This window comes from Ascaphus truei, chromosome 2 (assembly GCF_040206685.1).
Source record: "Ascaphus truei isolate aAscTru1 chromosome 2, aAscTru1.hap1, whole genome shotgun sequence".
Taxonomy (NCBI): domain Eukaryota; kingdom Metazoa; phylum Chordata; class Amphibia; order Anura; family Ascaphidae; genus Ascaphus; species Ascaphus truei.
This window is the reverse complement of record NC_134484.1, coordinates 240525227-240550124: the sequence shown is the minus strand read 5'-3', so window position 1 is coordinate 240550124 and position 24898 is coordinate 240525227. Positions and strand designations below refer to the sequence as shown.

General features: G+C 44.6%; 1 long non-coding RNA gene across 1 annotated transcript in view; it reads left to right on the top strand.

Moving 5' to 3' along the window:
• Positions 1-307: 307 nt before the first annotated feature.
• LOC142487186 (uncharacterized) overlaps positions 308-24898 on the top strand; it is a 51050-nt gene continuing 26459 nt past the window's right edge. The window contains exons 1-2 of the long non-coding RNA XR_012799162.1: positions 308-407; positions 15858-15910. This is a non-coding gene — a long non-coding RNA (uncharacterized LOC142487186). The remainder of the gene's footprint in view (positions 408-15857; positions 15911-24898) is intronic.

The window sequence follows — 24898 nt, the reverse complement described above, 5'->3', positions numbered from 1 at the left end:
GCACTCCACCTCAGGTTTTGATTCTACCTTGTTGCTGTAGACTGCTTAATTACCAGCTGGAAAAAGAAACTATTGGGGAGCGGTGAAAAGTGCTAAATAAATGCAACTATTAGATATAATAAAAGTGAATAAATGTGAATAACTTCTGTGTGAAAATGTGAACAAATCATTTCAACCACAAAGGAAACAGCAGGTCCGGAGAGCAATTCCAGTCTCTGCAACACCACATATTGCGAGACGTGAAAATCGTAACATCACAACCAGGAAGTGAACGCTGGGTGAGTGAGCCTGTCATTCCCCTTGGTCACGATGACGGGGAGAGAGACAAAAATATCAGGGACTGCACAGGACCACCGAGGATCACCCATAAAGACCCCTGTACATTGTCTGTTGAAATCATTGGAAATGTGAGTGTGACCATTTGAAGCTTTATATGTTTTGAGAGAAATACAACTTATACAGTACAACCGACACTATTGGGTATTATCTTTCTCTATGTATGAAACCCTGGAGGAAGAAACCTGCTGTTTGCAGTCTGTGAAGAAATTGGAATAAGAGACCACCACATCACTATATGGTTGAAATTATTTGTTCACTTTTTCACACAGAAGTTATTCACATTTATTCACTTTTATTATATCTAATAGTTACATTTATTTAGTATGTTTCAGCGCTCCCCAATTGACACTATGCTATTTGCAAACATCTAATATTGATCTCACTCAGCTAACTTTGATCTGAACTTTCCACATAGAAGCACAGAGACATTGTGATCCATTTCCAACTCTCTCCATTCTCTCATAGCTAATGTGTTAATGTCTTGTATGGCACAAAGTTGCAAGTGGTTCAAACATTGATATATTGTATCTATTTCAATTCTGCATAAGTAGAGGAGCAATTCTCACCCCCTTCAATGGTATATATTCATATTAACCCCCTGTTGACAGATCTACTTTAACATTGTTTTATTTCTAAAATTTGCGCCTGGTGCAACTGATATCATTGATATTTTTTGGCTTTTGTGTTAAAGCCTGCATTTGGGCTGCATTATTTAGATATTGACTTTTAACCATAGTTTTTGTGCACCTGATATTCACTAGAATATATATTCACTAGAATATATATTCACTAGAATATATAAATATATATATATATATATATATATATATATATATATATATATATATACAGTATATATATTGTGTGCTCATTTGCATGTCATTTCCCAGAATCCCTTGCTGCAGTGGAAGTGCTGTGTGTTGGGCGATAATGGGGAAAGACAGGGTAGCAGACCTGTTAAAAACATGTAAATGAACATACAGTAATATTTACAGTTGCTATATGCTTTACTGTGGAGGGTTTTTGTCACTTTTTTTAGCCACCATAACTTTAATAAGGGTGGTGAAAACCTACTCTAAGGCTAAGGCCCCGCTTCCAGAGTCAGCGCACCCACACTGCAGACAGGCGGTGCGCTGAGATACACAGACCGCGATATGCGGTCTGTAGGGAGCGGGAGCCGGAGCGGGAGGTGGGCGGGAGTGGGAGGATTGACAGGGAGGGGGGGCGTGGCTTGAGCGGAGGGACCCGCTACTCTCCTCCCCCCCTCCCTCCACGGACTCGGGCTGGAGCTGGAGCTGCTGAGGGTAAGTTTAAACACACACACGCAGGCACTCATACACACACACACACACACACACACACACACACACACACACACACAGGCAGGCAGGCAGGCACTCACGCACTCATACACACACGCGCGCACACACAGGCAGGCACTCATACACACACACACAGACAGAGGCAGGCACTCACGCACTCATACACACACACACAGACAGAGGCAGGCACTCACGCACTCGGGCACACACATACACACACAGACAAGCACTCACCTGCTTTCACTCCACACTCCTCCCCGCTCCCCGAAGCCTCTCCTCCTTCCGAAGCCTCCCCTCCCCATTGGCTCACAGCCACACCACGTGACGCGTCAACGCTAGGAAACACCATTCTCTTGTGTCTCCTAGCGGCTGACGTGCCACAGCGTGTAGTCATCTGTGCCGCCAGGGGGGACCGGGACCGGCTCGCGAGGATTCCCCTGCTGGTGGGGAACTCGCGACATGGCCGCCCATGCCAACGAGCGCAGCGGGACCGAGGCCTTAGTCTCAAACCAGCATAGCCAGCAACCAACCTCACACTGATGATACCCATCAAGGTTGAAACATGTCTGTGAGTGGGTTTACTGGCTTTGCATCTCACCCCAGCCTATGCTTAAAAGCTGTGTTTAAAGCAGCATGCATTGGCTTAAGGGTTGCTCGTGTAATATGAGCTTGAGACAAAAGGTGGCCCTGTGTGCTCATTTGCATGTCAATTCCCAGAATCCCTTGCTGCAGTGGAAGTGCTGTGTGTTGGGCGATAATGGTGAAAGACAGGGTTGCAGACCTGTCTAAGACATGCAAATGAACATACAGTAATATTTACAGTTGCTATATATATATATATATATATATATATATAGTGTTCGACAAATCCATTGACCTATAGGCCCGTGGCGACTGGATTTGACCCCGTGGCGACCTCCTCATGGCTGCCCAAGCATGGTGGGATTGGGGGCAGGTCTAGGTGGCGAGTAGATTTTTTGGTTTGGCGAGTAGATTTTTGGGTGATTTGTCAACCACTGTATATATATATATATATATATATATATATATATATATAGCAACTGTATATATATATATATATATAGCAACTGTGTATATATATATATATATATATATATATATATATATATATATATATAAATAAAACACGTTACCATCCGAGGACTGATAAAGTAGAGACAGCACACAGTAGGAAGATGACAAAAGGTTATATTAGCTTAAACAGCATCACAGATAACTGACATTTCGACCACACAGAGAGGTTTTTTTCATATACATATATATGTGTGTGTGTGTGTTTATATTTTTAAGAAATCAGTTCTGTAGTATTAGATGAAAAAATTAAATTAAACTCTTAATTAATGCCATTTTTTATGAGTTTTAAAGCATCCCGTGATTTCCAAAGCAGGTTTTAGCCCACCTCCCAAGCAGTGCAAGATCTTTGCAACACTTTCGTTTTTGTCATACTGTGTTGCCAATGTTCCTAGCAGTTCGGGCTGTAAACTATAACAATAGATAATGTTACCTTAGTAATATCAGGATACATTGTAGCTGCTGAGCTATACTGACTGAAGAATTGATTGAAAATGAAAGGTGGCCATTATGTTAGGCACACAGTCAGGATTTTGACAGATTTTTCACAGATTTTTAACAGGAGCACCAAACAATTGTGTAAGGAATCGGGGAACACGTCCCCTGTGGTGTGTTCCCTCCTTACCTGCTGCAGCGCGCCTCCCTGCTCTGGTTACAGAGCGTGTGTGCACCCGCAGCTCTTCACTTCGTGCCACGGAGCGTGACTCCGCCCCCCAGTCGCGTCACGCATCTGTCACACATGGCGCACGCACGTGACGGCGTGCACCGCTCCCCAGCTGCATGGCAAGTATTCCAAATTGCCCACTTGTCTCCTGAAGCCTATCCTCGCCTTCGCAGAGGCCGCACCTCCGGTCTGCCTCCCTTGCTATTGGTTCCTGTTTACTTTAAAAGACTTTCACTTTCACCTTGCTGAGCATAACCTGTGTAGCCTTGTGTTCATGCATTTGCTGTGCCTTGCCTTTGTGCCTTGTTCCTGTGGTTTTCTCTGCTTCTTTCTTGTGTACCAACCCAGTTTGACTATTGGACCCCCTCTGGATAAAGACCCCGGATTGCCTCTGACTACCTGCACCTCTCCAGTCCTGACCACGGCTATCGGATATACCACTCCCCTGGCTCCAACCCCTGACCACGGCACAATGAACATTGACCATCCCTCTGTCAAGAAACTCAACAAACCTGATCTCTCCAACCCAGACCCGGCTACGCTAACTACACTGGCGACACACTTTATTCGAGCTCGGCTAGTCCCACGAATTCGGGTATACCCGGGTGTATTGAGGTTTGTGACTGTTTTCTGCCCGAGTGCATTGAGGTATTTTCCAGGCAGGGATTTAAGCATTTTATTCCCGCTGGCTGCAATACTGCACAGTATATATATATATATACTGCATTACAATTCATGAATTTATGCCATCTGGTAGACACGCGAAGCATTGCAGCCTATTATATCAAAATCATTATCATTTAACAGATCAGCCGCCCGTCAGCCAGGCATAAACCCAGGCTGGGAAGGCAAACGCAACGGGGCTTTTCAGAGGTGAGGAGCGGCGCATTCCAGGTATCTGCCAGGTACATACTGGGTATTTGCTCGAATAAAGTGTGTCGGTGCAGTATTCACTCTCCAGGCGTGCCTCCGCTGCTGTGGGTGCACAGTATTGTACTTTCCCACCTCAGTACCGTGGTCCCGCCTTGTTTGTGGTGAGCGCAAGCGTTACAGTATGCTCAGCCCAATGAACATGGAACCCCCTGAGGTGGGCCAGGCCCTAGTCTCTATTGGTGAACGCCTCCTATATTTTCAGAATCAGATTGATTCTTTGACTCAAAGCATAGCAACCTTGTCCGCATGACAATCCCAGTCCTTGAGTATCAGACCTGCAACCTTGTCTTTCCCTACCGTGGAAGTATCTCTGCCTCTTGAACCTCGTCTTCCTACCCCCAATCGCTATGTGGGGGATCCCCATGGCTGTAGAGTTTTCCTCAACCAATGTGATATATAATTTGAGTTAACTCCCTCACGTTTCTCTTCTAATAGATCCAAAATGGCATACATTATTGCCCTGCTCACTGGCGTGGGCATCTCCCATCTGGCGTGGGCATCTCCCATCTGGGAGCAAAGACCAGAGTTCACGCAGGACTTTGCTTGCTTCTTGAAGAGTTTAGACAGGTCTTTGACACTCCAGGCCGAAAGGTCACTGCAGCTTCCTCCCTGTTTCATATTTCACAGGATAATAGATCTGTCGCAAGGTATGCCGTCGAGTTCCGGACCATTGCCGCGGAGACAGGATGGAATGATGAGGCCCTATCAGCAGCCTTCTGGCAGGGTCTGTCCGAACCACTTAAAAATGAATTGGCCACCCAGGAACGACCTACTGACTTGGAGGAACTTATTGCCGTATGTATTAGTTGATCAGCGCCTTCAGGAGAGGAGGGCTGAACGTCATCGTCCAAAATCTCGCATAACATGTTCCTGTGCGCAGTCTTTCTCCTATCGTTTCCCCAGCTCTTGATGTTCCAGAACCTATACAGATAGGAAGTCACCAAATCTCTTCTTTTGAAAAACAACGCCGGAGGAATGGAGGTTTCTGTTTCGACTGCGGCTTGCCTGGTCATCGCGTACGTCGCTGTCCCACAAAGCTGGGAAAACGCCAACACCCAATGAGGTATGAGGGGATCTCACTGGGTACCATTTCTGCTTCTCCTTCCAGTAAAGAAATCCTGCCGACTAGAATAATGCTTCCAGTATCTCTTGAGGGTCCTGGCTTCCTTACCTCCGCCTCTGCTTTCATCGACTCCAGGTTCAAGAAGAACCTCAGATTTGATCAAACGCACCTTCTGGTTGCCCAAATTACTTAAGGATATCGATGAATTCATCCGTTCCTGCTCCATCTGTGCCCGAAAAAAATCATCAGGCAATAAACCGCCAGGTTTTCTTTGCCCCTTGCCCATACCCAAGCGTCCTTGGACACACCTTTCAATGGACTTTATTGTCGAGCTCCCTGTCTCTAGTGGGATGAATACCATCCTTGTTGACAGGTTCTCTAAACAGGCACATTTCATATCCCAATTCTGCCACTCTGGCAGACATCTTTATTAAGGACATCTTCTGTATCCACGGACCCACTCTCTATTGTACCTGATCGTGGGTCCCAGTTTATTTCCAAATTTTGGCGGGCCTTTGCTCAGAGGTTGGACATTACATTTCTTTTTTCTTCAGGTTGCCACCCACAAACTAATGGGTAGACGGAAGGAGAACAAACCAATCACTAGAGTAATATCTCAGGTGTTTCATATCCGACACACAGGACAACCGCCATGGGCCGAATTTGCCCATAACTCCCTCAGAAACTAATCCACCCAAGAGTCGCCGTTCTTTATAAATGATGGGTTCCACCCCTCATGCTTTTCCATCTCTTCTATTCCATCCGGGATCCCTGCAGCAGACTCCAGAGTAAATACTCTACAGGACTCCTGGAGGAGATTCAGAGAATGCTACAAGAGGCCGTACAGAGACAGAAATAACAGGCGGATCGCCATCGCCGTGAGACACCCAAATTTTGGCTAGGAGCCAAGGTGTCACTTTCATAGAGGAATATTAGGTTGAAGACCCCTGCGCTGAAGCTGGCTTCCAGGTTTCTAGGCCCCTTTTCGGTGCTGGAACAGGTCAACCCGGTGGCCTATCGGCTACAACTTCCTCAATCCATGAGGATTCCGGCGGTCTTCCAAGTCTCCCTTCTTAAACCGGTCTTCCAAAGTCCCAGATTCTCTGCTAAACTACCACCAGTGATGGTACAAGGCCGAGAAGAATCCGAAATCCAGTTCCATGCCAGGATTTTGCAGAAGCCATTTGTGAGTCGTCCTGAGGCCGCTCCTCAAAGGGGGGGTACTGTAAGGACTCGGGGAACACGTCCCCTGCGGCATGTTCCCTCCTTACCTGCTGCAGCTCGCCTCCATGCTCTGATTACAGAGTGCGCGCGCACCTGCAGCTCTTTACTTCATGCCACGAGCGTGGCTCCGCCCCCCAGTCATGTTGTGCGTCTGTCACGCGCACGCACGCATGTGACGGCGTGCACCACTCCCCAGCTGCGTGGCAAGAATTCCTAATAGCCCACTTGTCTCCTGCAGCCTATCCTACCCTCCACAGAGGCCGCACCTCAACTCCGCCTCCCTTGCTATTGGTTCCTGTTTACTTTAAAAGGCTTTCACTTTCACCTTGCTGGGCATAACCTGTTTAGCCTTGTGTTCCTGCATTTAATGTGCCTTGCCTTGTGCCTTGTTCCTGTGTTTTTCTCTGCTGCTTTCTTGTGTACCAACCCAGTTTGACTATTGGACCCCCTCTGGATAAAGACCCCGGCTTGCCTCTGACTACCCACACCTCTCCAGTCCTGACCATGGCTATCGGATATACTACCACTCTCCTGGCTCCAACCCCTGACCACGACACAACGGACATTGACCATCCCTCTGTCTCCGGCCCTGGACTCTGGCAAGAATCTCAACTAACCCGATCTCTCCAACCCAAACCCGGAAACGCTAACTATTCACTCTCCAGGCGCGCCTCCGCTGCTGTGGGAGCGCAGTCTTTGCCATTGCCAGTTTAGGTTAGCATGTAGAATTTTACATTGTCACATGCTTTACATATTAAAATAATAAGAGAAAAAGGGTGGGGGGAATGTGTGATGTGTAATTTTGCCTTTGTTTGTGGCTACGTGCTCCACATTTGACTACAGCAAGTTAAGGACAAGTACAGTATTCTATCTATACTTTATAGACACAAAGTCCAGAAAGTCATTGAAAGACAATGATGGCTATGTAAAATGGACCAGTTTCTTTAAAATGATGATCCTGTCTAAACAATACATCTGAAACAAAGTTAACTCAAGTATAGCAACCAGCATAGCACCCAGCACATTTTCAGACTTCTAAATTAGATGCTGCAGCTGGCACCCCTGCTGTCTGTATGAAAATAAATCAATACAGTATTTTGATATGTTTTCATAGTGAAAAGCTCTCTGACATTTTTGATAAAAAAAGACACGTGTAACAACCAATAGGATTGATAGGATTGTAGAACATGTTGGCCATATGTGCTAAGATTCAGTCTAAACACACACCTGCTGTAGGATTAAATCATGAGGCACACTAATATACGGTACTTGTTGCACAGTTATGGAAGTTTTCCATTTCTAATATTTATCTACATACTACCGTACTGACTTCAAGAGACAAGTGCATATAAATAAAACTGGCAATTGAATGTATGTATTGAACATTAGCAATTGCAATGTTTTCCTGCGTCACATCAGACTCAAAGAAAAGCTATCCTACACTATAATACCCAGCACGGTGCAACGTTAACATAGTGGGGCAAATGTAATGCAATTCTGGGGCCAAAAAAAAAAATGCTCTTGATGTTCAAACAATTATGCAAACATTTTTTGGTTACGCAACACTGATAAATCCAGACCCTGAAATCGGGCTTTTGTTCTCTTTACCTCCCTCTCTCCGTCTCCCTTTCAAACCCTTGACCTAGTAAAGTTTGACCTCTCCACCTCCTTATCCATACTCCCCCATAACACTTGCCTACAGTATATTAACACACAGGGCCCCTAAGCGCCTTTTCCAACGTCTCCAGCAGTGTTACAGTGAACAGATCCAACTCCAGGTCAGAAAGATGAGCCCCATCAGACCTATATAAACCCACATTGTCACACTCAAATTCCGAATGTGTAAACACCTGACCTCCCAATTGTCAAATACATTTTGTAATTGCCTTGTTTATTTTACGCCTACTCTGTTGAATTGCTCTTGTATCCCGAGCAGCACCCCGCCACACCAGTCTGAAAACCATTTCAGACCGAATCAACTGTAGCCCCTGAAACGGAACCTGCAAGATTTCTCTGAACGGAGTGAATTAATTCCAATGATGGAACTGACACCCCATCATTGGCCCCCAAATGGAATTGAATTGCTCGCAGAGGCTTCCCATACCTCACAAAAGTTAACAGTTCTGTCAAAAACTGCCGCAATTTTCATGCCTCCCTTACACCACCAAAGCAATTCTGCTTGGTCCATCCTCTAACCCAGATTTTTCTCGTAAGGGTGTACATCCGCCCACTTTGCCGCTTAGGGCACATATGAATCGCCAACTATCAATATGTCCACCTCCGACTGATCTAAAATTAAATAAACTTAACAACATTATTAACAATGGCTCTCCACATAAGTCTGAAAAGGGTTAGACCTCTAACTTTCCAACCTCTGAATGTCCCCATTACCAGACACTGACTGGGCCACCTCTGTTGTTGCCCCAATCTGGAATGAATGAGTCCCAAAACAACTCTTGACCCAGTTCCAAATGATCCAGGCATAACTGTAAAACTCTCCTGAACTAGAGCCTATATCATGGTCGCCCATCAGCATGCACAAGCAGTGGTCACCAATGGCCAGTGGGCCTTATCTGCAGGGTCCCCTCTCTCCTTGTCACGCTTGTGCTCTCCTCACAAGCACAGGGAAAGGGATCCAATAGCGAGGTGGGGAGGCCGGAGGGGATACGAAGGGAGTAAGTTGCCGCGCAGCTGGGGATCGGCGCACGTAGTCACGTGAGATGCGGTGCCTGGCTCAGAGACACGAGTGATCCAGCTGCATGTGCGCGCATGCTCTGACAGCAGAGCGGGAGTGCGCGTATTCTCAGGCACCAACACGGGGGTTGCTGGAAGCCAACGCTTCAGCACGGGAGTCTGGAACGGGAACCAGGAACATAGACATGGAACTAGGGACATGAACAGGAACATGGAAGGAGCCGGGAGGTAGAGTCCAGAGCACAAGGTAAAATCCACAAGGGAATTGCTTCTTGGAGGACGTCCAGCCTCCTTAAAGGCATAGTGCCTGAAACAGCAAGGTGCAGCGAAACTAAATATAACATAAAGGTTCTTAGTCTAATCCATTGGCCAAGGAATTATAAGCCTGCTACCACGTCAAGGTGAACCCTACTAAGCAGGTACCTACCCGACGGTAAACTAACCTCAGTAGTATATGAGTGGCTGTCCCAGTCTTCCGGAATCCAAAGGAGAAGAGTAAAGATCCCAAGGAGGTCCAGGCAGGAACAGCATGCAATGATGGTACTAGCAGGCACCAGGGCAGGCAGCAATGACTAAATAGCAAAGAGAAAGTGAAAAAGAGTCTTACTTCCTGTCAAGAGGAAGAGGGCAGGGTTTGCCAGGAAGCAAGATGGCGTTGCTTGCTTCAGAATCCTTAAAGACACAGGATCTTGACTCGCAGCTAGAGGGCGGCGATCAAAAGTAAACAGGTAAGTAAGGAACACGCCGCAGGGTGTGTGTTCCGTGCATCGTTACAGTACCCCCCTCTTAAGGATCGAACTCCGAGCGATCCAACAGACTAAGGGGCAGCGATGCATAGAAAGATAAACTCGCAGCTAGAGGGCAGCACCCACCACACAGAGAATCAACAGGGAAACTTGACTCGCAGCTAGAAGGCGGCACACGCCATTCCGAGAGACAGGAAATCTTAACTCGCAGCTAGAGGGCGGTGCACGCCATACATGGAGACATCAGGAAAACTAGGCAAGAGGGCAGCGCCCGCTACACAGAGAATCAACAGGGAATCTTGACTCACAGCTAGAGGATGGCGCGCGCCATACAGAGAGACATCAGAGAAACTAGGCATGGGTAGAGAATATGCCACAAGGGGGCGTGAAGTTGACTCACAGCTGGAGAGCGGCGCACGCTGTCACGGGTATGTGCCACGCATGAGAGAATGCGTGACGTGACCGGGGGTGGTGGGCTCTGAGGTACGAGTAGGGAACCGCGGGTGCGTGCATGCTCTATAAGGAGAGCGGGAACTGAGATACGGCAGGTAAGGAGGGAGCACGCCACAGGGACACTGGACAAATCATGTAGTCCTGAATCCCATGCATCTTTACTCACTACCCCTCACCAATTGATCCATTTTGGATCGCCTAAGTGAACTCACCTGATCAGCCTTCCACACTACATACTCAAATCTTAAACTACCCCACCCCTTTTTTTTAAACACAAACCTACTTGCTTACCCGTAGAACCCTGAAAAAGGCCAACACCAATGCCAGGCTGAGAAATTCTACCTTGAACTGTGACAAATTTGCTGCATAGTCCTCACCAGGCCCTCCAGCACTTGTAACATAGCCAGCTTCCTGCAATCCCACTCGGCAGACATTCTCCTTAATCCTGCTGCCACTCTTCGAACCATAAAGATTTGAGATATATCTACTAATTGCAATAACTTCTGAATTTTTTTTACCCCTGTCATTTTCCTCTCCTTGATCCACAAGTGAATCCCATATCCTTTAATCTCAACACACAATTCACAGCAGAATCAACAGTAACTCTGCTTTTGATCCAATCCTACATATTCCTCCCTGTCAGAGACATACACCCTCCATGTACACAATATCCATCACCGGGCCACTCTCAACTTCACCAGCTTCAGAAGGCACAGCTGACGGCACTGCTCCGCATCTGGCACCAGCCTTCTGAACTCCCCCAGATGTAAGCGGGACAGAGAATCACCAATCCTATTAGCCCCCCTTGCACATGCAGAGACCTAAAATAGATGTTCCACTCCAGATATTTCAATACAAATGCCCTCAACAGCGCCAGCACTACAGTTGACTTTCCCCTCAGACCATTCATGGCCTTCACTACACCCCAATATTGTCCATCCAGAACCTGATCCCCTGTTAGCTAGCCACTCACCCCACAGCTCTACAGCCACCACCAAGGAAACTGCTTCAAAAATATCAGATTGCTAACAAGCCCTGCTTTTGCCCACCTGGCTGGCCAGCCACCTCTCCGCACTCAATGAGCCCTGAAAGAATGCCCCATAATCCACTGATCCAGCTGCATCTGTGAATAGATGGTCCATTTATTATCCAACACCCGTGCCCTCTACAGGGTCCTCCCATTGTATAAATCCAGGAAACCCTTCCAAACACCTAAATTCATAAGGACATCCGCAGTCACCCTAATTAAATTATGATGGTGCCTAACCCCAACCATTGCTGCTGCCAGCCTGCATAAGAAAACCTTCCTATTTATCAACTGAGCTGCAAAAACTAAATGACCCACGAGGTATAGAAACTGACATATCATCGCCTTCTTCAACAAAATAAACCCAGCCAACAGGGATTTTGCCTCCAACTTCTCCCAGGCATGTCTGTATTCTATAGCCAATTAATCCAATTTGATGCTTACCAGTATTGATACTTTTTGCTAACTTACCAACTCCAAATGTCCCTTTCCCTTCACTTTTCGCTCTGTTTCTCATACTGAGTGATGATGGCAAGGTAAGAACTGTATTCAATGGGATCCATGCCGATAATAATTGCTTGAGAACTCCGAAATTCTCAGACCCGAGTTAATGGAGGTAGAGATGGAACCAATATATCAAGCTCATCATAAGGGAATGTTTGGAATTCATTGTGGATATTGAAAACGCAATAAAAGTTATATTGTTGATTTTTTTTTACTGTGGTTGTGTCTGTTCACATGCATTATTGTTCATTTTCTGTGTGCTGAATGTTCTGTACTTCTCAACTTCTGATTTCTGAAAGATACTCTGTGCTTGTAATTTTAAGGAACTGGCTACAGATTTACCTGAAAAGCACATTCCTTCTTTTGAATATTTGCTATTTTGTTCTAGCATACTGATGATTTAATTGAGAAATGTTTTGTTTACAACCTTACAGTACAGTATATGCGAGCGGTTTATGCGATTTGTCAATATGCACCTATTATACGGTAATATACTGATATACTGTACTGGAGATTCCCTTAAAAGGAATATACGAAAACAAATGTTTTATTTAAAAAAAGGGTGGGTGTAACTAGATATGGGAGAACCAGTCGAAATCTGTTTCGCGGATTTCTGTCACAGATTTTTCAAAATTCGATCCGCACCCGATTGAGTGTATTGGGCACAAAAAATACAAAAATAAAATCAGGTCGAATACCTCAGACTTCATCCTGGCCAGATTCCACCCAGAGAGAGGGAGAGAGCACCCTATTTTAATAGAATCTCAAGTTGTACAGTACATACTGGTGTATAAATTGTATATCCCACATTTCCTCATAGGATTTCCATAAGAAATACATTGAGCCAAGATGTCTAAATCAGCTTGTGTGGTACTGGTGTCATGCCCAACAAGATTATAACCCATAACCTTTATTAGTCTGGGCAGTGGCTCTAGTAGTGTGTGTTAAGCCATCTGATAGGTAGCACCACTCTCACAGCAGACATTTGAGCTGCTCATGCAGGTCTTAAAAAAAGAGTTGCAAGGACAGCTGCTTTAGAAATTTTGCATATTCTCAAATAGTTCTATAAAAGTTTATACCCCAATGGAATTTATAATTTGCCCAGTTCGGGGATAGTCGAGCAGAGACAGAGGGGGTTATTCATTTACAGACTTAGGGGTCTATGCAGTAAGCAGCGGAAAAATGCATTAGACAGGTTTTGAATTAGCCATGTTTTTGGCGTGTTAACCTCGCTGTATGCAGGAAGGGCCTAATCCCTGGCGAATGAATGCGCCACCACCATTTGAAAGAATGGCGAGTAACCTGTGGCGAGACAGGCTGCCTGGCGAGAAGCTGCCGAGAAGCCGTCCCCTGCCGAGATGTGTTTGCAGCAGAGAGAGATCCGCTGCTCTCTCGGCACAAACATCGGCACATTAAAAATGATTTTAAATACAATTGTATTCATAGTGTACATGTGCAGGGGTCTCCAGAGCTGAACCGCATTGGTTTCAGGTCCGGGGACCCCCTGCTTCCCGAGATACAGGCCCCTTTATGAGGTGCCGGTATCCCTCTGCTTTTAAATGTCCCGATCACGTGACAGCGGAATGTAAACAAAGCAGAGGGATACCGGCACCCCCTAAAGTGGCCTGTATCTCGGGAAGCAGGGGGTCCCCGGACCTAAAACCAAAGCGGTTCAGCTCCGGAGACCCTCTGCACATCTACAGTATGAATAAAACACCCATATCAATAAACATTCATTCCTTACCTTTGCAGCTATGTGCTATGGTAATGAAGCAGCATGAATGTATTTTTAATAATATTGTACAGTGAGCAGGGGGTCCCCTGAGCTGAACCGCATTGCTTTGTGGACCAGGGACCCCCTGCTTCCCGAGTTACAGGCCCCGGAATGTGTCATCGGGTGGCAGTGTCGTCGCCATCTTTATAGCGTCCCATACGCGCCGTGCCCGCTATAAATATGGCGGCGACACTGTAACCGATGCCCCAAACCGGGGCCTGTAACTCGGGAAGCAGGGGGTCCCTGAGCCAGAAATCAATGCGGTTCAGCTCAGGAGACCCCCTGCTTCCGCACAATATTATTAAAATACATAAATGCTGCATAGCGGATAGCCACTAAGGCAATGAAGGGGTGAAGGCAGACTAGCATGTTTATTGGGGACACTTGCCCCCAATAAACATAGCAAAAAACAACATACACCCCCTGTGTATTTAAAATACATAAACACCAATCAATACAATAAATACATATTGCACTCACCCATGTCCGGCTGCCACGATGAAGGCCATCCTCATAAATAATGATTTATCATTTTACATACAGGGTTCATACCCCAGGCCCACACGAGTCCCCGGCGGGCCTGACGGGTCACCTGACAGACCTACAGGGTACCAGCAACTTGTTTCATACAGGTTCTGGAGGCTTGTTGGTGGGTCCCGCCAAGCGCCATGGCCCCCAGGTGGTCTCCGCGGGTCACCGTGGGCCACAATTGGGTCCCAACGGTAGGCCCGCGGATGTCTGGGAGCCCCGGGTCAGACCCACAGGTGTCTGAGGGGCCTCGGGTGGTTCTCACGGGGGTCTGGGGACCCACGGGTGCTCACTACGGTTCCACGGTGCCCCCACGGATGTGGGGCCACCGGTTCTTCCCTGCACACTATGGGTCCGCGGTGCCCCCATGGATGTGAGGCCACCAGTTCTTCCCCACAGACTACGGGTCCGCAGTGCCCCCACAGATGTGGGGCTACCAGTTCTTCCCTGCAGGTGTCACCCGTGGACCCACGCAGCCTGATACCCGTGAGATACCCGAGGATACCGCAGGTGGTCTCCAGAGGTCTCACGCAGAACCAAGGAACCAACCCTGAATGTAAAATAAATAAACCTGACCTATACATCCAATACATACACCCCCCCAAACACATACAGTACAATAATGTGCCAAATAACTATTATCCAGATATGGATAATAGAATATTTGCCCATTATTAAACACATAAAACATGCATAAATCAAAACATGCATTTTTAATCTTAAAATCACCACATTGCATGTTAAAATAAATCCAGCAGCCATTGTAAATATAAACCAACAAAAATGCAGCTACACAAATGTATATGAATTGTCACACAATTGCATTGAGTGTGTACATGATGCAATCTGTGCATCATGTAACACTATGCAAAATATATGTAACAATAAAATACAATACGAAAAATGTCCCCTAACCAGCAATGCCATCATGAAAATCAAATAGAAACTAAGCAACATCAATACAATTAGCATCAATCAATTAATCCATTTCCTCAAACAATTACAATACAATACAAATCAATTATACAACTCCCTATTCAATTCCTAAAGCCAAACCATTGCCAAAACAATTCTAATTTAAAGTAACCACCATCATTCTAATCTAAGTACCATAAAGAAGCCATTACAATTAACCTGTAACTAAATACAAATTACATTATTCACAACAATGACAAAATAAAGCTGATAAATACATTAGCCATACATGAAAAGAACATAAACATTAGCAAAACAATCAATTATTATCCCTGTATGTCTATCCATATAGATAGATAGACATAAAATACAGGGGCAATAATACAGCATAAAAAACAATGCATTTGCATACAAAATTCACATAGAATACACCCATTCAGTGTCCATGAATGTATGTATATACATAGATACATTCACGGGCATTAAATGGGACTGAAAAAATAAAAGACATGAATGAAAAATCAAAAAAACCTGTAAAAGTAAAAATAATAAACTTTTCTTTTGTTTACTCACCATTAGATGCCCACTCACCGAAATCCAGGCGACCCGGAAGCACAGGAACCAATCCACAGGTAAACCATAAAATAAAAAACCATTACAATCCATAACGGTGTCTTGTTCTTCTATTTGCAATCCTTCCCGTCTTTCTTGGGGTCTTCTTTTCTTCTTTCGGGTCTTTTGGGGTCTTCTCCGGCTTCTTCTGTCTTCTTCCGTCTTCTTACGCCACGCCCTTCTTCTCTTCTTAGGAGGGGAGATGTTCCCTCCTCGGCGACTAGCTTCAAAATGAGGCGACATAGGCTTTTATAGGCCTATGACGTCACATTTTGCTCAAATGTTTCCCACGGTCCTGATTGGGTCGTGAAAAACATGTGATTTGGCCGAACAAAAACAATATGATGACGTCATTTAAAAGCAATGAAAGCACAGCCAATCTGAATGGCTGTGCTTCAATTGCCTTTAAGATGACGTCATGAAAAGAAACATGGCCGACCTCACATGGTATGGTAGCCAATGAGGGCATGATGAAGATGAGGATGGCCTTCATCGTGGCAGCCGGACAAGGGTGAGTGCTATATTTATTTAATGTATTTATTGTTCTTTATGTATTTATAATGGGCACATTCACTATAATCCATTTGTGGATAATAGTAATTGGGCCCATTACTATACTGTATGTGCATATATGTGTATGTTAGGGGGGTATAGGGGTTGTTGGGGTAATATATATATATATATATATATATATATATATATATATATATTTATATATATTTATTTATTTAGTGTGGGGCTGTTGTGTGTGTTTTCTTTTTATTGTGGGTAGCGGGGGTGGGTGAAGGGGGTATTTGGCCCCAACAGTGGTTTTTTTAGGGCTTGCGGGTGGGTAGCGGTAGGGCTTAAACCCTTCATGACCGTAGCGGTATTAATCGCTACGGTTGTGAAGGGGTTAAGTGCACCCGCAACCCCCTCGCAAGCCCTAAACAAACAACAAAGGCCAAATACCCCCTTCACCCACCGCCGCTACCCACAATAAAGCGGGCACGGCGGCTTAACCCCTTCATTGCCTTAGCGGTTAGTGCTAAGGTAATGAAGTGGCCTTTAAATGCATTTTTCCTGCCTCGCATGCATGCCGGGGGGCTCCGGTGCTGGTATTAATGGTATCAGCTCAGGAGACCTCCGGCATCAATCCCCGCCAGGAAAAAGGCCTGAATTTTTTCTAAGTGCCGATCCGCCGCTCATCAGCGGCCTCTCACCATCAACTTGCCTACTTTTTGTGGCGTGCTGGATTCGGCACAAAAACGCCATTCTAGAGTGGCGAATAGCGGCGCAAAACTACTCGCCACTACTAGAATTGAGCGTGGCAGAAAAAATGCCTAGTTGAGGCGAAAAGTGCCTAAACACATTGGCAGTTTTTTTGCTTCTCGCCATGTTTTCGTCCCTTTTTGGCGTGAAACGGGCGAAAAGTGCCATTCCGCCGCTTACTGTATGACCCCCTTATGTTTACGCTGCTGATGGGAACACGTGGAATCCTGACCGCTGCATCCTTCAGCAGTGGGAAATCTCTCCGTGGGAGGTCACATTCAGAATGACCTCAATAGGAATTTCTGTGTGATAGTGTATTGATCAGCACTATCATAGTTTAATTAATAACCCCCAGAGAGAGCAGATTTTAATGCCCTGCAAATATTGAACATTTTGCTACAATTTTTAGAGCAGCGCTAGTTCAATATTCACCAGTTTTTGGCAAAAACGTGCCAACATTTTGCACATCTCTTCCTACTGTACATAATGATAAAAATAACAATCATATATGTTGCACACTAATTTAAACATATTTTATATTTCTTCTACAGATTAAGGTGGTAATTCTATATTTTTTGTAGTAGCTGTTCGGGCTGTTTTGGGCCGAAATTCTACAGTAGTTTGACTTCTATGGTTTTTTAAACAGAATTGGCCAGAGTAGCCACTACAGACATACAGTAGAATAAGGCCCTAGGAATATACATTTTTTTGAATTAACGCTGAAATGTAATCCATTTTTCTTGAGATTAGGCTTGTTTTACAATTACAGAAGTTAGAAATCTATTACAAATTATGCACACGCTTAATGTGCGATCCTATATTTGCACTTGAAAGAATTTCAGATTAGTTATTTAAGTATGTTATGTACAGCAATCTACTAAAAAGCCTACTGTTTTGATGAGTAATTAAAATGATATAATTCATAATAAACTGGGACAATGAATATTACAAATGAGAGCAACATTGTCAAAATATGTTTAGAGACAATTTACAATTGTGAATTCATATTTGCAGATGCGTCGAGAATTCTGATTTAACAAATGTCATAGACTATAATGGTTTAGGCCCTCTAAGCAATAAATAAGGGAGATAAAATAAAGCAGAACACAGCCATTTAAGCATTATCTACCATTGTAACAGCTGTTTCATAACATAATATTTAACCCTCCTTGCCCAACTCTTAAGAAATTTGACATCAGTTGACTAAGTACATGACTTTGCTCAGTCTCTCATACCTTATCATGGCGCTGGATCCATGCAGGCTGGGCATAGATATGGTGATGGAATAATAATGGGCGCCAGGAACTTTTATAGTAAAAACAGGTGCTTTATTAACAGATGTTGATAACTTTCTTCACTCAGACACATTCCACTGTATTCACATTTACTGATATATTTACAGTGCTTGTATTATTTGCTTCTTCCCTAGGTAACCTCATCTTAATACTCTAGAAAGGTACTGAGGCATGTTTCTCTTTGGGTTAGCTGAATCATCCATCTTCTGCACAGCATCCGAACTGTCACATTACTAGTTAGCCTATGGGCATGGGCCGACATTTTATTTCCTCAGCATCAAAACCCCTGTACTGTACAATGACTGCCATCTCTGGGCAGACTAGGTCTGCGTTAGTACTGGCCCTCCGATTGGACCGATCCAGCTATGCCCTAAAGTTTCTATATGGGGAACCCCTTTTGGGCACAGGCTTCCTCGTATCTGAGCCAACGTATATATTTTTTATTTATTTGTAGCTTTTCACTTATATTATTTTAGTTTCCTAATTGTTCTTAGGATTTTATACTTATCTTAAAAATTTGTTTATGCTTTATACTGTTATTTATTTATTAAAATTATTAGCTACATGTGATTGTATTGTGTCTTTAAGCACCATCATTTAATTTGTATAAACTTTAAATCCTACAATACGTTCCAATATCTCATTATACTAGTAACAAGCCACTGTTGAAATTAGAATCAATAACTTTTAAATTATTTAACAGTAGTGACATGTCTTATTGATGGTTTCTAATTAGTTGATGTAGGAAAGAATCCGCACATTCTACATTAACCATTTTTCAAAATGTTACCTGTACTAATGGGAAGATTAGATCTTTTATTAATAGGGAAAATCCCAGCGGGTCCTTAAGGTCCAAACTATCCAAATGTCCTAAAAATCTCCGGAAAACTTGGGTACACTTGGGAGACTGACCAAATCCCTATGGCAGTCTGAGAGTGAGGCTGAATGAGTGAGGATGAGTGTAGCGATTCCAGTTCGTGATTTTGCTGGAACTTGACTAACGTACCCATTGTGGACATCTTGGTTCCTGGCAGCCTCCTACTTAAGGCTGCACTTCCTACTGGAACTTGCTTTGCAAAGGTTCCTGTTTGTCTGCAGTTCCAGACGTGTTACTTTGCATTGCCTGTCTTCTTACCTATGGAATCCCTGTTGCTGACCCCTGGCTGTTACCCTGACATTGCATCTTGCCACCTGCCTTGACATCTGCCTGTAACTCAGACATTGCATCTTGCTTATAGAAAAACAAAAAGAACGATTCCTGCGCTCTTACCAATTAGGCTAAGATAAAATAATATTCTCATGAAAAAGGGTATTTGGTTAAACCCTTTGGCCAAAGCATTTGTAAGCTTGCATGCCACGTCAAGGCAACCCGTTTAATGCAGGTACCTACACTAAACTGTATGTAACGGTATTTCTGGCCCGGCCTGACCCACCCAATCTCACATTGGCCCCTGTGGTCTAACCGGACCCCATTACAGTGTAGATATGCCTGATGGTGCACCTGTTGGCTACAGGACTCCTGAGTCTCCTGCATGATGGTGTGTGGGGAGGACCCGTCAGACAGGCAGCTGAGGTAGTGTGCTGAGTCTCACCTAGTTCCAGTGCAGCGCCTCCACCTCACCAGGGTCCCTGCGTCCGCAAGGGGATGATCCTGGCGAGGAACTCCTCCGTGGTGCTCCTCTCTGTACACTCATTCCAGATAGATACACGAGAGGGTTTCTGGCTGAACTCATCTTTATTGACACGGCAGGGCAGCTGCCCTCCACAAGGAGTATCTTCAGCCGCTCATCTCGCCAGTGCTCCCTTTAGATAGGTATATCACCTAGATCAGGGATTCACTATTCCCGCAGGAATCACTGTCCTGTGCCAGGTCCCTGGACACAGCCTCCCATGGAGTTACTATATCATAACTGACAGAACTCTTCCTCAACTGGACTTGAACTAGACAGCAACTCAGGTAGAACTTTCCAGCAACTAACTTTAGAACACAGTGCTGTGCCTTATGTAAGCTTCTGAGGCTGACACACCTCTGACATCACTAACCATGGAGTCAGAGCATGTGACCAGTCCCAGCCATACACAGAGCACCCCACCAGGGTGTGAGGGAAAACCTCCATGATTACTGCTGGCATGCCCACACTTACCAGGCCTTACTGCCAGCAGGAGAGATGACTGTAGGCATTTTACATGACCGCTACATGTATATATATGTAATAATTGCATCTTGCTGCCTGCTTTGATCTCAGCTTATGACCACAACTTTGCATCTCTGCCACCTGCCTTGACCCTCTGTCTACATCTCGACAAAGCAAAAACAGCCCAAAGACCAAATCTGGGGCTTCAAAAGACAATCCCAACAGTGAATTTGAGGCACTGTTTGTCTGTATGAAAAAACACAACAATCATATCCCTTCCTTTGCTTTTCTTACATAGAAAGGTTTCCTTGCCAGCTCCACTTGTTAACCATCCAAATAATCAGTCTTGGGGTTTACAGTATGTATAAAAAGACGATGCCTGGCTGGTTCTGCTCTATAGAAGAGCTTTCACAAATCAGCTGCACATATTTACATCACATGGCACCTAGTTAACTTTTTAAATCATTAACTGTAGACTTGCTCGTCCCCCTATATCCTAGTAGTATCAAAGTGGACTCACGGTGGTTGTGGAAGGTGAATAAGTCCCATCCTGGTCCCGTGGGTTGCTGCAGGAACCTTTGTGTGTGCTGTACGCAAAGTGAATAGTAGAATAGAAAAAAGTGCGGCGCACCACCAGAACAAAAAATAAACTGGAGAGAGGGTAACTACAACATTTACATTTAATCACTTATAAGATCAAATGGCCGGCAACAAAACGGAGCCGGCATGTTTCGTGCTTGTGCACGTTATCAAGGTGTCACGGGGGAGACTCCAGGAGCGGGTAGGACCTCGGTGGCTAGAACAGCGGGAGCAGGCAAAGATTGTTGGGGTCATGGGCTGAGGTAGGTGGCAGGCAGTAAGCAGGATTGTCCTGGGCAAGCAGGGGTCGGTGGTAGGCAGCAAGCAAGATCGTTGTGGGCAAGCAGGGGTCGGTGGCAGGCAGCAAGCAGTATTGTCGTGGGCAACATGCAGAGGTTCGGCAACAGGAAGGCAGGAGAAGGACAGGGAAGCAGGAACTGGGCAGGAGAGCAGGAACAGGTCTGGGACTTGCTAGCAGGGCAATCTAGTTAAATAGCAAGGGCCATTAATATAAACAGGACACCAATACATAACAGGACTGTACAGGAACAGATACAGGACCAAGCTGCAGCAGAAACATATTGTCACTTGATTAAGACCTTACGGTCGAAACGTTGTGTGGCACAATACATTTTCTATTGAGCAAATCCGTTGTGCCTTGGATCTCCTTTATCTACAGTTCAGATCAGGATTACCAGGACAGGTACCCCTTGAACCAGCTGCACCGGTAATATTGAATGCATTGTTTGATTGTGGTGTGCAGCATATAATCTTTCGTTAGCAGCAGAAGCATAGACATGGAGTCTGACACAAAGCAAAGGCAAAACCCAAACAGGATGCAGGAACTTTAAGGATAGAGAACAGGAGCAACAAGCGGAGACAGACAGACAGACAGACAAACCGCAGAGCAGACAGCAGCAGCACACCCGGTGGACAGGAAAGGAACTATGGCTAGGAGCAGGATGTCTAGGAGACCCTGACACACGGCTCCTTCATAAAGGGCAGAAGCACGAAACATGTCGGCTCCGTTTTGTTGCCGGTCATTTGATCTTATGAGTGATTAAATGCAAATGTTGTAGTTACCCTCTCTCCAGTTTTTTTTTTCTGGTGGTGCGCTGCGCTTTTTTCTATTCTAAATCTCGACTAAGATTGCTCCAAACAGGACTCTGACCCCGGGCTCTGGTCGGTGAATCTATACCCCCTGTTGGTCCGCTTCCTGATCTGAGACGAGCACCGTTATAGAGAGTCAGTGTGGTGTTTGTACATGTATACATAAGTGTAGGCATGTATGTATATGGTATACAGTATATCTACAAATGTAACAGGCATTATTACTACCATTAATGTGTGCATGGGTTTTGTAAGAAATGTTTCTGCATAACACTATTCTAAAAAAGTGTAATATCTTCTATCCCTCCATAGTATAATTGCATCACTAGCACTGATTAACACTGATTTACATGATTTCTCTGTTAGTGGGCATGAGATGGATAGTAGGTCCATGCAGAAAGCATAGTGTAGCTACGGTATGTATTTTTTTATACAGATCGTTGACAGTGTTTTGCTTATTTGGAATGGCCACATCCTTAAAAAAGACATCAATATACCGTACTATGGCTTAATAAACGTATGCTTACAATAAAGACTAAAGTGTCCAAACTTAACTTTCCCCACTTTTTTTTAGTTCTGATAATAAGATAAGTGCAGCAAAATCAGACAATAGGAAAGGAAATCCCTGCTCCGAAGAGCTTACAATCTAAGTTGTTTTATGGGGAACTTACAGAGACAGCAGGTGAGGGAATAAGAGCTGTTGATGGCAGTGCTTGGCCACAATGGGTGGTAGGAGTGACCGAGTGTGGGATGATAACCATGAGTGCAGGCTTTTGGGATGCTTGATTTGTGGGGCAAGTTATAAGGTTAGTCAGCATTAAAATGAGAGGTTTAACACACTTGACAGGGGAACAGATGACAGGGAGGCATGGGTGAAATCAGGTGTGTATGTCTGGCTTCAGGCCAGGTGTGTATGTCTGGCTTCTGGGAGATCCCCAGCAGCAGGAAGGAGTAGATAGAGGGTGTGAATAGAGGATTTGTGTGGGAGTTTTTTATTGAGGGGTAAAGAAGTTGTTGGGAGAGATTTGTATAAATAATGGTGTCATGGGGAGTGGGGAAATTGGAGACAACAGAGACGTTCACAAAGGAGTGAGGAAACAGTAAACAGCAAAAGCAGTAAGGAGGGCATAGTGAGATGCACGAGGAGAGACTTCCCAGGTACTTGGGGATAGAAAGAGTATAAATAATCATAGCTTTTGGAAAGTTAATTTCTCACAGTTGCAAAGTTGTTGTTGTCTAGATCTTCCTCAAATCTTCACCTCCAAATTCAACTCCAAAATTAACTCTGCCAGACAGTAGATGTGACACTTTAAGATGTTACACACCGCCAAATGGCTTCACAGCCTAGGTGGATGGTCTTAAGTACTCTAAAACACAGCCACTTGTCTAACAATTAAGGGAGGGGTTTGCCTAATCAACTCTCACATATTTATGTAAATACATAATTTTTACACACATTTTTATACACGACTTTCTCTGTGTATTGTGACTCGAAATGGGGGAGAAGGGTTCCTGATCCTGGTTCAACTTACGGGTAGATGTCCCCAGCACACCAACAAGAAATTAACCAATGCCAGTGACCGGTAGAGAAGAGGGGCACTCTTCTAAAGATACCTTTATAGGTCTGCATTTAATTCCGAATCAGTCATATTGGATTTCTCCCACAGTAGTAGAGGGACATTTACACCTATTTTCTGGATTGTCACTTATCCTTTCTGCTGGAGTTAACCCCTACTCTTTTTCATTGCATTGAACCACACGGGACTCTATTGCCTCTTTACACGCTTCTACATATTTGTCAATTGACATTCACTTGATCCTCAAAGACATTTACCCATCAAGGCTTTTATCTATCAATTCATGGTATCTGCTCCACTGGTTTGACTTTTTATTTCTGTATGTTTATTGTGTTTTATATTTTAATAATGCTAGCAGACCTTATTGTCCATATTTTAATAAATTGTTCATAAAAACTCTATATACACTAGGAGTGTGTGCTCCACATTTTTCTGTTGTTTTATGTGTATTGGGATTAGTTTTCCCTGAAGAGCAGCATCTCCCCTGATATATGCATACCTCATTTTAGTTATCACTGGTTTACACCCCAGTAATCCTTTAGTTCTTTATTTTTGAACAGTCACACCTTTGTACCATCATCCAATCAATCAATCAAAAAAAAAATATATATATATATACTGCACCGACACACTTTATTCGAGCAAATACCCAGTATGTACCTGGCAGATACCTGGAATGCGCCGCTCCTCACCTCTGACAAGCCCTGTTGCGTTTGCCTTCCCAGCCTGGGTTCATGCCTGGCTGACGGGCGGCTGATCTGTTAAATGATAATGATTAGGATTTAATAGGCTGCAATGCTTCGCGTGTCTACCAGATGGCATAAATTCATGAATTGTAATGCAGTATATATATATATATATATATATATACTGTGCAGTATTGCAGCCAGCGGGAATAAAATGCTTCAATCCCTGCCTGGAAAATATCGCAATGCACTCGGGCAGAAAACAGTCACAAACCTCAATACACCCGGGTATACCCGAATTCGTGGGACTAGCCGAGCTCGAATAAAGTGTGTCGCCAGTGTATATACACAGCAGTCGCGGTGCACCTGTATACA